At 37.6% G+C, this 14,484-nt stretch overlaps 1 long non-coding RNA gene across 1 annotated transcript in view; it reads left to right on the top strand.

Moving 5' to 3' along the window:
* The window catches only part of LOC147840916 (uncharacterized), a 639,653-nt gene that overhangs the window by 282,461 nt on the left and 342,708 nt on the right, over positions 1–14,484 (top strand). The window lies entirely within an intron of this gene.

Below are 14,484 nucleotides of genomic sequence, written 5' to 3'. Positions count from 1 at the left end.
CTTATTCCCTTATTAACCACAGCGGAATGAACCGCCAACTTATCCAGCACGTTTTTACGCAGCGGATGCCCTTCCAGCCACAACCCATATCTGGGGAAACATCCACACACACTCATACACTAGTACGGACAGTTTAGCCTACCCAATTCACCTGTACTGCATGTCTTTGGACTGTGGGGGAATCCCACGCGAACGCAGGGAGAACATTTAAACTCCACACAGAAACGCCAACTGAGCCAAGGTTCGAACCAGCCACCCAGTGACCTTCTTGCTGTGAGGCGACAGCACTACCTACTGCGCCAGTGCTTCGCCCCATTTACTGGAAAGTGCAGCAAAATCCTTTTTGTTTTTGTCAAAATATCTATTAAATTGAGATGGTTGGGGATAAAGTATATCCGGCCCGAAGCAGAGCACTGAAGAGGGTTTATTTAGTGATAGCAGCCATCCTCCTGGATGTACTAAACTCAAAGCTAACAGAAACGCAACCAGCTGAGGGAAGCTGAACATTCCAGCCCTGTGCATTCAATAACAAATGAGCGGGAAAACGTTAGGGTCGCGGAAACTAATCCAATTTGAAGGAAGTTTATACTAACGAACAGACTACAGAACCTGGCCAATTTGCCGGAAGTTTATACCAACGAACAGACATCAGAGCAAATTAGTTTCCGGGAGGGGACGCTGATAGTGGATTAAGACCGGACACACTCATCCGTTGGGCTTCATCGGTTAGTCTGTGTAGTTTGGCGGGGAGATTCTAGAAGGCTTAGGATGTCTGAACCTATGTATTTTTCTTTATTATAGTTTACAAGTCTGTGCCAAACAGTCAAAACCCGGGGTTGTGGATGTAAATATATGAAATTCACGGTCAAGGTGATTCAAAGTTTTAGGATGAGCCTAAATTACGCTACACTATTGAAAAAATGTGCTTAAAGGGGCTAATAATTTTGACCTTAAAATGGTTTTTAAAAACTGCTTTTCCTCTAGCCGAAATAAAACAAATAAGACTTTCTCTAGAAGAAAAATATTATGACATACTGTGAAAATGTCCTTGCTCTGTTAAACATCATTTGGGAAATATTTAATAAAGTATTATTAGCCCCCCTTTGATTTTTTTTCTGACTTCAACTGTATACCAATATACCATTGTGTGGCAAGAAATAAATGCCAAAATGCATCTTTATTTATGAGCAGGTAATTGAATAAATGTGAAGCAGCTTCAACTGTTTGTCGGGTGTTTTTGCTGCATTCACAATGAATAGTACTTTTCTATAGTGACACCAGGGGCGAATATAACCAATAAGCAAGGTACAGTAAGCGGCCGCTTATGGCCCCAGAAAATCTGAGGGCCCCCAGATAAATACCTAGAAGTATAAATTACACCTATACATAATATATAACATCATTTTCTATCATATTTTGTATGATGAGGGTCAAAAGAAATAAGTTTAATGTTAATTACCTCGCAAATTCGCAAATGTGTTCCCCACCCTCAATCATGGAGCAGTACAGCAGTCAAATTGGGTAAAGATTTAGCTGTAAAACCAAAATAGTGTATACATCATTTTTAGTTTGTGGATCCATTTAAAAAAACAAAACAAATCATTTAAAAAGTTTTATAAGATGCTTTACATGTTTTTTTTTTTCATTGAGACAAAATGTAGAAAAGGAGATTGAGTGATATAAGAATAAAAAAGCAAAATAAATCAATTAAAAATAAATTAAAGTACAAAAGGTGTATTTTAGAACTTTCAAGCCTCATGGCGGGATTTTCTTAGGACCCCCAAATCACTAAATCCACCCCTTAGTGACACCACATCAATGGATAAATGAATGCTAAGGAAAATGATCAGTTGTAATGAATAGTTTTAAACTATTTGACTAGTTGGTATCTCACAATTCAGGCAATTATGACATTCACATTGATGATAAAGGACTGTAAACATTCACGGAAAGTTTTTATACCACAAGAGACGTTTAAACTAATACAAGATTCTTAAAGGAGACCTGTTATTATGTCCCATTTTTCAAGATGTAAAATAAGTCTCTGATGTGTGTATGTGTGTGTGAAGTTTCAGCTCAAAATACCACAAACAATCTTGGATACTTCTTTGAAACTGCCTTGATCCAAATTGTGCCATTTTGGTGACTGTCGCTTTAAATTCAACTGAAATTGTGCTCTTTTCAAAAGAGGGCGGAGCTAAACACGCCTAAATGTCAGCCTAGTGCAGGGGTGGGCAAACTCGGTCCTGGAGGGCCGGTGTCCTGCACAGTTTAGCTCCTACTCTGATCAGACACACCTGCTTATAGATTCTAGTGATCTTGAAGACACTGATTTGCTTGTTCAGGTGTGTTTGACTAGTGTTGGAACAAAACTCTGCAGGGACACCGGCCCTCGAGGATCAAGTTTGCCCATCCCTGGCCTAGTGGCACATTCAAAGCAGGACTAATGTTATCAGCAGTGGTGTAAAGTAACTAATGACGAATACTCAAATTACTGTAATTAATTACTTTTTCTCAGGAATTGTAATTTACTGAGTAGTTTTAAAAATGTGTACTTTTACTCTTACTTGAGTACAATTTTTGTGCAGTATCTGTACTTTTACTCCACTACTTTCCTTCAACCTGCAGTCACTACTTTATTTTTTCTTGTCTATGAGGTTCAGAAAAATCAGTCCTGTGATTCCTGCCCAATCAAATCACACATGGAAAGTAAATCACCTCATAATGAACTACCTCAAGACATGGGCGATTTATAAATGCAGCAAACTTTTTGGAAGCATTAAAAGTGTCCAAGAAGACGTCCGAAATCAATATCAGTATTTGACGTCAATATGACGTTGGTTTAAGATGTTGGCTCGACATTGGATTTTGGTCACTTTCTAACACAACATAAAATCAACCAAATATTAACGTCATTTAACGTTATCATTAGATGCTGGCTAAACATTGAATTTTGGTCACCTGACATCACAACCTAAATCTAACCTAAAATTAATGTCCTATGACGTGTTGCCTGCTGCAATAACTAAATACACTACAGAATGTTACGTTTACACACATCCACAAATTATATGTAAACGCATCAGCTTTTCACAGCATAATACTCACTACTGATGAGTACATTTAAAGGGCTACTTTTTACTCATACTTTGAGTAAAATTTACAACAGATACTTTTACTCTACTCGCACTACATTTTTAGGCGAGTAATGGTACTTTTACTTGAGTATGATTTTTCAGTACTCTTTCCACCACTGGTTATCAGTGTGAAAAACTGAAAATGTGTGCAGAAGTGTGTCAGTCTATGGAGACTCCAGTGTTTATTTGTGCTTCATCTAAAACTCCACGTTTATAACCCTTTTATTCACTGACATTATCTTCAGCAGGTGAAAACCATAATGGCGGATGGCTGCTTCTCACTCAGGGCTGTTTATGCTAATGAGGAAGAGATGGTCACCAATGGACAGGGCTTTCCTTCTCTGATGACAGGTATGAAGGGAGAATGTCAATCAAAGTGTTTCTGCAAACTGTTTTTAGAGAAAGAGAGAGAGAGAGAGAGTTTGTGTGTGTGTGTGTGTGTGTTTGTGTGTTCAGTTCTACAGAGGTGAAGTACAGTAGTGCAGCTGGAGTTCTCCTGCTCCCTCCAGCTGTAACACACACTCGTTAATAACTGAATCACTGTCCTAATTAGCAGCACAGAGCCTCATTAATCAGCCTGTGTCTGCACGCTTTATTAAAGACACTAACCTTGAAAACTGGACACGCTACACCTAATGCCAGGGTGACACATCAAAATCACTGTATGTCTGGTTTTTCAGGCCAGAGGAGGACTAAACCCTGCCTTCTCACAGTTTAGAAAAGCTAATAATAATAATATATATGGGTCAAAGTGCAGACATCCCATTTGGACTTCAACATTTAACTCTAAGGGATTTTTATATGCATACAGAGAACATTACGTGCAAGTAAATAAAATCAATCAATAAATAAATGCTATTTCAATGTTTCAAAAGCTGGTGAATTGACGTAACAGTGTCATTAAGCATGACATATTTATTCATTTATTTTCTGGCTTAGTCTCTGTTTCAGAGGTTGCCACAGCGGGATGAACCTCCAACTATTCCAGCATATGTTTTACACAGCGCATGCCCTTCCTGCCACAACCCAGCACTGTGAAACATACACACACATAGACTGCCAATTTACTCAATTCACCTATAGCGCATGCCTTTGGACTGTGGGGGAAACCGGAGCACTCTGAGAAAACCCACACCAACACAGGGAGAACATGCAAACTCCACACAGAAATGCCAGCCCAGCTGGGACTCAAACTAGCGACCTCTATGCTGTCAGGTGACAGTGCTAACCACTGAGCCACCGTACCAAAGACCACAGAATACACAAGACATGTCACTTGTATTAAACGTTTTGTGAGTGAAATCTGGAAATAGAAAAATAATTATTGAATTTTTAAGTACGCAAATGTGTTTGAAATATTCTTAGTTGAGATATTCACAGCTTAAATAAACAGCTGTGTTAAATTTTAGGACCTAAAATTACAAACCCTGGCAATCCAAGTCAATAAAATGCAAGCAGTTGTTAATTCAATGTATGATTTTTTTCAGTTTGTGCTATTCGATAAGCTTTTTATTTCAATACTTTTGCCATTGATTTTGTTCCATATTCTTCCAACAACTTTTAACCTTGAAATGTTTAAAAACGTGACCTCTATGAACGTTTTCAATAGTTTGCAGGTCTCAAACTCAATTCCCGGAGGGCCGCAGCTCTGCACAGTTTTGCTCCAACCCTAATCAAACACAGCCGATCCAACTAATCAAGCTGTTCAAGACAACTATAGACCATTGAGCTGGTGTGGGTTGGAGGTGGTTAGAGATAAGCTATGCAAAGCTGCAGCAGTACAGGAATTGAGTTTGTGACCAGCGGTTTAACATGATATATTGTCTGGTTTGGTGTTGTATATTAGGGTACAAACCCTTGTAATAAACTGCCAGTACATTTTCTGTTGTTTTACAGACTTATTTCTCTAGACATTATTTCTTGTCCATTATATTATTTCAAAGTACTAAAATGTCCATAAAAGTCACTTTGTTAAACTGTAGAGTTAAATATTCAACATCAAAGGTCAACAAAGCAGAGATCAACATCCCATAATGCAATTCACCACCAGGAATCAATGGGAAACACTTTGTGAATCACAGAATACAGAAACCTAATTAACAGGTTTTATTTGACAGGGTTTTATTTTTAAAAATATTTGAACACTGATATAAAGTCTCATGCTTTATATCGTAATTCCTCTCCTCTATCACATTAGTCCCACTTGGTGGAGCCACTGCTCCACTGATGAGCAGCTGAGATGTTTGCAGCATGAGCTCGTGACTTGAGGAGTCAGGAATGATTAATTGTTTCCAAATAAATGCAAGGCTGTAGGGGGAAAAAGTTGCTGGATCAAAAAGCAAGGACTTCTTGTGCTCCCCGGGCAACAGCATGCTTATGTGAGGGTGTGTGTGTGTGTTGTGTTTGTGTACTGTACATGTTGTTTGTGTGTTTTAAAGGTTATCTACAGTAATTTTAAAGGTTATTTGCTCTAATCAAATGGAGCTCTGAATGCAATATACTTCAAAGCCCACTACTCACCTGTGGGCCTAGACACTGTCCACTATAAAAGGTGCTGGGTTATGTCACTTTAAATTGGGGTAAAATATAGAAAAATCCAACAGTTTTTATATATATATATATATATATATATATATATATATATATATATATATATATATATATATATATATATATATATATATATATATATATATAAAATTTAATAAATATATAAAAATAACCTAGCATTTTTAGTTCTTAATTGACCATCTTTATGCCCTTGAAGTGACATGAATGGAAATTGAATATTAAAACGAGACATCTAAACTGGTGATCTTCACACAGTTTCACACTCTCAGTAGGGCAGTGCAATATGATATACCGTATATATGTATATATAGTATGGACAAAATATATTCATATGTCATCTGTCGTTTATATAATTGTGCTCTATTTTAACAATCTAGGTGCAAAGTCTAAAGCGCATGGCGTGGTTGTGTCAGAATCCACTTTTGGTATTTTCAGATTGGAAAAATACACTCTGCACCCCGGCGCATGATCTAACAGGGTTGTGCTTATTCTCTTAATGAGTTATGGGTGTGTTTTAAACATAATGTGCAATTAACCAATTAGAGTCTCATCTCTTATTCCCTTTAAGAGTCAGTTGAGTAGCTCCATGGTGCATTTGCTATTTACATGGTGACTTTATAAGTGGAAAAACTGAACACTAGCGAGAAAACAGTTAAACAGAGCATCTGCAGCGCGAGGATAAAGAACGAGCCTCTTCCATTCAGGCTCTCTACTTTCTCTTTTACTCTTTACTTTACATCCATTAGACTACATATTTAAATCAATTTGTTAAGCACAAAGATTTGTTTCAAAACTATTTCTAATGTCCCATATGGTGATGCAGAAGTCTCCAAAATCCGACAGGTGGACAAATCTAAGCTTGTTTTTAGTAAAACAAATATAAATATGCATATAAAAAATAATACTTCAAATAATAATAACATTATACAAATGCAAATTGTCATGAATAAACTGAAAAAATAGCTTTAGACCAGCTTTTAGTTGGTCTATTTCAGTTCCTCAAAATAGCAACGTGCAAACAATGCGCCTCAACACATCTCCTTTTTAGACCCGCACACCCTTGAGTTCACAAAGTGACACAAATGCTTTTGTTATTTAAACAACGTGGTGCAAAACGTGACAATTAGGGTTGCGCTGGTCTGAAAATAGCAACAAATCACTCCAAACACATCTTGCACCTTATTGTGGAATAATGTCATTTTTCCTGTTTAGAATTTAACTGAGCCTTTATTTGTCATTTATAAGGGATTTATAAAGCATAAATATAAATGAAAATACAATTATTAAGCACATTATGTAGGTGCTAATAAGTCAAGAATAGAGTATTTGTAGCTGCAGTTATAAACTGCTTACTAACGTTTATTAATGTAGAGTTAATGCTTAACGGATAATGAATTCACTATTTGCTCTCCAGTCCTCTATGACCGCCACATCATCTACTCAGGAAACGGCCTGGTCCAGGATCATGGATACTTTGTGTATGTATAAAAATCTATATGTAAATATGTCTTCTTGCAGTTTTTATTTTCCCAAATTCACTAGAGGGTGCCATGTGCATTTTTGACAATCTCAGATACATCTAATATAAACATGTAATCTCAAATACATGGTCTGTGCCACATCTCAAGTCTGGCACCATTTATGGTGAGCTGCCGAGCAAACCAGTCACACTGGGAAAAAATGTCTATACTGAGGTAAGCGGTCAGCAGTACTGCTCTGTAGCGTTGGATTTACCAACAGGATCTCACAGCAATTAATAACATTTTGGTTTAGCAGCTAATTTGTGTGTATTCGTACGATCTCATTCGTACAATTTGCTTATCCCCAAATGACGTTTGGGTTTAGGGGTGGGGTTGGGTGACATGCCTCCTTTTTAAAATCCTACATTTTTCTATGACTGAACTACGTATGAATTAGCCACTAAACTTATAAAAATAGTTAAGTTTTCTTTGTGAGATCAGGCTGGTTTTGTGCATAAAATGCAGCCATGTGTACCCACAAGCACATTTTTCTTGGTTCTCAAAAATGTATACCTGGGCACATTTTTTCAGTGAGCCTGTCTGAATTTTTTTCCCATTTTCTAAAAGTCCTGGTAACACTATTGTTGATCGTTATCCTTTATTATTTGATATGAATGCAAAAAAATCAAACATTTGTTACCCAGTCCCATTCACTGCTCTCAGTCTTTTCCATGAGGTCAATGTATATAAATTAATTAAATTTACAGAAATGATACCATATCGAGATTTATATATATATATATATATATATATATATATATATATATATATATATATATATATATATTGTTATCAGGATATGAGATTTTTTAGTTTTTTTTTGTCATATTTCAGATATCTCAGTGGTCCTGCATGTGCGGCTGACGTCTCCTTTCCTCTCCAGCCTCTCTCTGTCTGAATCTGAAGGCTCTACTGCTGGAGATTGAAGACTCAGAGAGACTTAAGTGTGATTTTCAGTGACTGCAGGAGCGTCTGAGCTCAGGACATCTCTGACAGAGGACAAATGTCACAGTCTGACCTCCTGAATCATGCAGAGTATTAAGAGAGTAAGTACATTTATCAGTGCATCTCTAATATATATATATTAATAGTTGAAGTCAGAATTATTTGCCCTCCTAAATTATTAGGTCCCCCTATATGTTATTTTTTTTCCAATTTCTGTTTCTGCTTCCCCAAATTCTAAACATAATCATTTTAGTAACTAATTTCTGATACTGATTTCTTTTATCTTTGCCATGATGACAGTACAGAATATTTTTTAAGATACTAGTATTTAGCTTAAAGCGTCAATTAAAAGGCATAACTAGGCAAGTTAGGATAATTAGGCAAGTGTTTTCTGCAGGTGTTTTGTCAAGCCCACTCACCTGTGTGAAGCACACTCAGAAATGCACATTGGTTTTATAGTGTTATATGGAAAGACTGTAAGAAAGTGTCTGCTGCAAACTGTATACTGTGATAAAAGCTTCAGCAATTAATCACAACAAGAACAATTTATAGCATCAAAAGCCGATTTAAAACCCTATGGAAGAGCTTGAAGCATTTCCCCAAGCTTTTTCAAACAGGGAGATTTAGGTCAAAATTATTCCGTGCATGTTTTTGCTGGAACGTAAGCCGTTATATCTCTTATATTTCTCCTGCAAACAGCAGAACACAGGCATGAGCGGTTTTCCAGAAAGAGATTCCAAAGCGTTTAAGATTAAGCATCATGTTTCATTTCTTCTGCGGTAAGAGTCACTTTTAGAGCCGTTCTCCCCCGGCTTCACCAAATTAAACCTGCTTTTCATTTAGAGTGCTGCGGCGAGAATGATGCGATTCATCTTGTCAAGCGTTTAAAGAGCGCAGGAGAGCATGAGAAAGGTGCATTACTCAAGCCTTCTCCTTTAAAGCGCACATCCTGGAAAACAGCAAGAGAACAGAAGCGGCTAAACCTCCAAACAAAAAGCATGTTCGAGCAAGAGTTTGACGCATCAGGTCAGCAAACACCGCTCTTAAAAACGTCAGTGCCTTTAAAGTACATATGAAACCAAAACTAACTGTATTGATTTTGTAAGCTCACTTTGGGCCCTGTCATACACCTGGCACAATGTGGCGCAAGGCGCGACGCTATTGTTATTTGCTACTTTCAGCTTGGCGCAAGTTGTTTTGAGGTGTTGCGCCACGCTGTTTAAATAGCAAATGCATTTGCTATTTAAACAGTTTGGCGCATTTGCGCTCATATGTGCGCCAAAGGCCTTCTGGTATAAAAAGCAGGCGTGTTTTGGCGCGTTACTATTTTGAGAAACTATAATAGTCTGTTCTTTAGACCAGTACAAAGCCGATCTATTGTCTGGCGCAGACTGCACCTGGCTTACACCTAAAGCTAACACCTATTCTAATATCATATATGAATAAATACTAGGGATGTAACGGTACTGTAAATACCGTCATACCGCAATAGCAATTTATTTCAATGTTACCGTAGTCACATGACTCGGTAAAACTATAGGTCTTCTAAGAAAATTTGCTCAGGCGAATGAAGCGAACGGGAGGTAGCGGAAACTACAATTCCCATCAGCCTAGGCGTGGCCATCATCCTTTGCGGTCTGTTGTCGCTACAGATCCAGTAATGCGGAAATGGAGTGTGCTGCTAGTAGAGGGGAAGAAAAAGAGCTGGAAATGATCGAACCTAAAGCGGGTTTTAAATCGGATGTGTGGAAGCATTTCGGTTGGAGGTGTTGTTGTTGACGCCGCGCGCATACTGAATAGCGGTGTTGTCGCATCGGTCGGGACGCAGGGTGTGTCGCGTCGCGGGGGCACTTTTGATAATTTTGGAAGGGCACTTTCTATCCAAGACTAAAAAGGACATGTGCACTGCACAGGTTGAGCCCTATGTGTGCACTTGCCTGCAAGTTAGGGAATACGACTAATAACAGTCATGGGGACTGCAGAAACACAGCACACTGTTCAGATTGATGCAGACATTGACTTGTACTGCAAAGAAATCTCTATCTCACTCATGGCTTGGCCTCTCAAGTGGGGGAAAGACAATGCACAACGTTACCCACTGCTGTCAACCTGGGCCAAGTCATATCTCTGTCCCAGAAACCTCAGTCCCAAATGAGAGGGGTTTTTTTCTGTTGCAGGGGACATTGTAAATACCCAGAGATACCAGCTTTTATCAGATTATAGTTATATGATAATTTTCCTTTAAACCCATCTCTATCTAAGTGAGTGAGTGATTAAATGTTGAATGTGATGAGTTTTCAACAATACTAAATTGAAACTTTATTTTTTACATGGTTTAATATTTTTTTGTTATTAAAATTGAAAAATTCCTGTTTCAAAGCTTACAGATAGATGGCTAATTTGTATGTCATTGACACTTTTGGCACTTTTTTGGAGTATTTTCATTAGTTTTGTTTTTCCTGTAAATGATTCAATAAATACCGTACCGTGACATTCATACCGAGGTATTACCGTACCGTGAATTTCTGATACCGTTACATCCCTAATAAATACTGAGGCAATTTATTATAAAATTAAATGTAATATTTATTATATATTAGGAAATGAAAAAATCATAGTTTAATAATAATATTAATAATACAAATGATGATAATGATAATTATTATTTTGATTATTATACATTAGGAAATGAAAAAAAAATCACAATTTAATAATAATATTAATGATGATGATGATTATTATTATTAAGTAGGGTATTGTTTATTTATTTTTTATTTTTTAGGAAAATCTACTTTTACAATTTGACACTTGTTAACCACAGCAGAAAGCATACGTTAATTAAAAGAATTAACGTATGCTTTTTGTTTTGACAAACTTTGGAGACGTAGGCTAATATAAATTCCACTTTTAAATAACATGTCACCAATAGCTTTCGCTTGAGGCTGTGTTCAAAATTACATCAATGCTTTCAAAGTGCACTGCGAAGGGAGCACAATTGTAAACATGAAGATTGCTAAAACTGAACTGTAAAAATAGTTTGAAAGCAAATTTCACCTTAGAACGATGACCTTGGTGCTTTTTTATTTTTAATCATTCAAAGTTTAAATGTTAGAAGGTTCTAAATGAATAGGGCATAGAGGGTTAAGCGGGAATAGAACAGAGCCAGGAACTACATTTCAAACTGCAGCTCCAGAGGTGTAGTTGCGAGCGCTTAAGTTTGCGACGCAGTTTGTGAATGTTCGTGGTAGCGATGGATTTGGGAAACGGCAAATCAACAAAATATGCTTGTAACAACGGAACTTGCAACCTTAGTTGGCTAACGATGGTTCTGGGAAACTCACCCCAGAATGGAGAAGAACCAGCATCAAGATACTCCCAGACCAGCACAAACTGCGTAAGCCACAGATAAAGAACTGTTTGATTTAGTCAAATATGCTAGTTTACTATGTTCCTTGTTAAAACAAAGTGATTCAGTTTTCTTTCATGATTGGTTAGGTTTTGATGTGGAATCTTGCAACTCTCTCTCTCCCTCCCTCCTCATGGGCCTTTCCTCCCTGCTCTTATGTCTCACTCGCTCCCTCTCTCTCTCCTTTTTTATATGCATGCTTGTAAATATATGTGTTGTCTATACCTTTTTGTCTATACCATTATTAAATGTTTGAGCCCGCGCGGATTGCTTGCTTTTTACACATGGAACAAGTTAATTGAACTCAAAGAAAAAGCAACAGGTTATACTAATCCGTTAATGTAGTAAGATTAATAATTCTTCCAGGCCAGGAAATTATAGACAAATTATAGACAAATAAATTGTAGGCTCCAACAGACGAGCAGTTCAATTCAATGTAAGATTAGCTCAGCTACTATTAACAATAAAGTCAACCCAAATAGTCATAATTAATTAATAACTTGTTATTATTAATTATTAATATTCATAATTTTAGCTTATTTAGCTATTTTAGCTTAAATCGCTACAATGTCCAGCCCTCGTTACGTTTCAGTTCAGATTTCAAAGCACTTCACTGAACCCTTACAGAGCACAGGAGAAAAATGCAATACTTAACCCTTCTCCTTTAAAGCCCACATCCTGGAAAACAGCAAGACAAGCAGAAGTGGTCAAACCTCCAAACAAAAAAGCCTGTGAAGAGTTTGACGCATCAGGTCAGCAAACACCGCTCCTCTAGTGTGCAGGAGATGGAAGTCTTAAAAACGTCAAAGCCTTTCGCTCACCTTCACAGCTGACACGTTCAGTCGATATCAGCCACCGTGGATATTGATGTACGCCTCTGCGGAAACTATTTACAGGCCCTGTTCTGTGTTTTAACCCGTGAGGAAGCAGTGTTTACAGTGGAAGCCAGAAGCAGCGCTGATGTTGTTATTCTTCTGGACAGGCATCGAGCAGGAGAGAACCAGAGAACAGAAGGCTTGAGGAGATCTGACAGTTCAGAGCAGAGCAGCAGATCTGGGCCGTGACTGAGAGAAGGTGAAGTGGACCAGCGGGACATTAGTATTCAGACGCTTAACCCTGCTGCATCTGCTGGACCACGCATTACTGCTCTTGCTCATTTGGGCTGTATTACGCCTACTATTTTGACAGCACCGATCTATGAGGGGTTTTTAGAATTTCACAGTAATGTACGTTGCATCAACCTAAAGTCTACATGAACAGAAACTTGTGTTTTTGGTATTATGACGCATTTAGAGAAATTGAATATTAAATGAGAAAACAGTAGGCGTGGCTTGTTTTTCTACTGTATTTATATAGTGTATGGCCATACACCCAAAGCGCTTCACAATCATGAGGGGGGTCTCTCCATACCACCACCACCAGTGTGAAGCATCCACTCAGCCATGGGACAATTACGCCAGTGCGCTCACCACACATCAGCTATGGGTGGAATGGAGATACAGTGATAGAGCCAATTCAGTGGATGGGGTTGATTGGGAGGCCATGATTGAGAGAGGGCCGATGAAGGAATTTGGCCAGGACATGACCACAGTTTAGGTTGGCTTGTAAAATATTCTAGTAAAATAATCTAGTAAAATATTATTTACTAAATATTATATTCACCCTATATTATATTATTTAATAAATATTATTCATCATGGCAAAGATAAAATAATTCAATTATTAGAAATGAGTTATTAAAACTATTATGTTGAGGAATGTGTTGAAAAAAAAGTGCTCTCCGTTAAACAGAAATTGGGGAAAAAATTAACGGGGCTAATAATTCAGGGGGGCTAATAATTCTGACTTGCAGCAAAAGTGTAAGTAAAACTCTAAGCAAACATATTCAACTTAAATATTGACCCAACTGAACCCTTCAAACGTCATATGAGCTATAATCATTATTAAATAAATCTAAAGTTTTTCTGGCGTAAATTCGCTTTTAGGAAGGTTTCTATGCCGTTTTATAAATGAGAGCCCTGGTATTTCTGTCCGATGCATATGTCATATCCACTGGTTATACTGTAGCTTATGTGTTAAACGCACACACTAAACCGAGAGCAGCAAGTGACTCATTCATCTCACACTTCTGTTTTTCCCATGAGTCTGAGAACTGTGGCACAGACAGAAACAACGGTGTGATTTGCTCCTGCGTCAGTGTGCAGAAATAACTGGCATGAGCTAAGAATCATCTGTCCCACATGCTAATATTGCTTTCTGAGACAAACATTAGCTCACTTTTAGGATCAACAACAGTCGATCCGTTTTAAAGGGCATATTATTATGCAAAAATCACCTTTATAAGGAGTTAACACACAGCTGTGTGAACATAACCAGCCTCTAATTATACACTGTAAGAAATTATATAATCAATTAGTCATGATGACATGTTTTTAGTTCATGGTAACTTGTTTAACTAAGTTAATCATGTTCTAAATTAATTATACAAGTTACACAAGCTGTTTTAACATAATATGAGTTCAATGGAGGGCGTCACGGTGGCGCAGTGGGTAGCACGATCACCTCACGAGCAAGAAAGTTGCTGGTTGGAGCCCCAGCTGAGTCAGCTGGCATTTCTGTGTGGAGTTTGCATGTTCTCATGTTGGTGTGAGTTTCCTCCAGGTGCTCCGGTTTCTCTCACAGTCCAAAAGCATGTGGTATGGGTGAATTGGGTAGGCTAAGTTGTCCGTAGTGTGTTTGTATGTGAATGAGTGTGTATGGATGTTTCCCAGTGATGGGTTGCAGCTGGAAGGGCATATGTGTGTGTGTGTGACAGTCTCCTCATTTTTTTTATGTATGTTTGTTTTATTTATTTAGACAGATTGATTTAATTTTCATTATTTGAATATATAAATTATTCAATTTA

This window comes from Danio rerio, chromosome 14 (assembly GCF_052040795.2).
Source record: "Danio rerio strain M-AB ecotype USA chromosome 14, GRCz13ab, whole genome shotgun sequence".
Taxonomy (NCBI): Eukaryota; Metazoa; Chordata; class Actinopteri; order Cypriniformes; family Danionidae; genus Danio; species Danio rerio.
The sequence above is the reverse complement of the archived record's forward strand: the minus strand, read 5'-3'. Positions and strand labels throughout refer to the sequence as shown.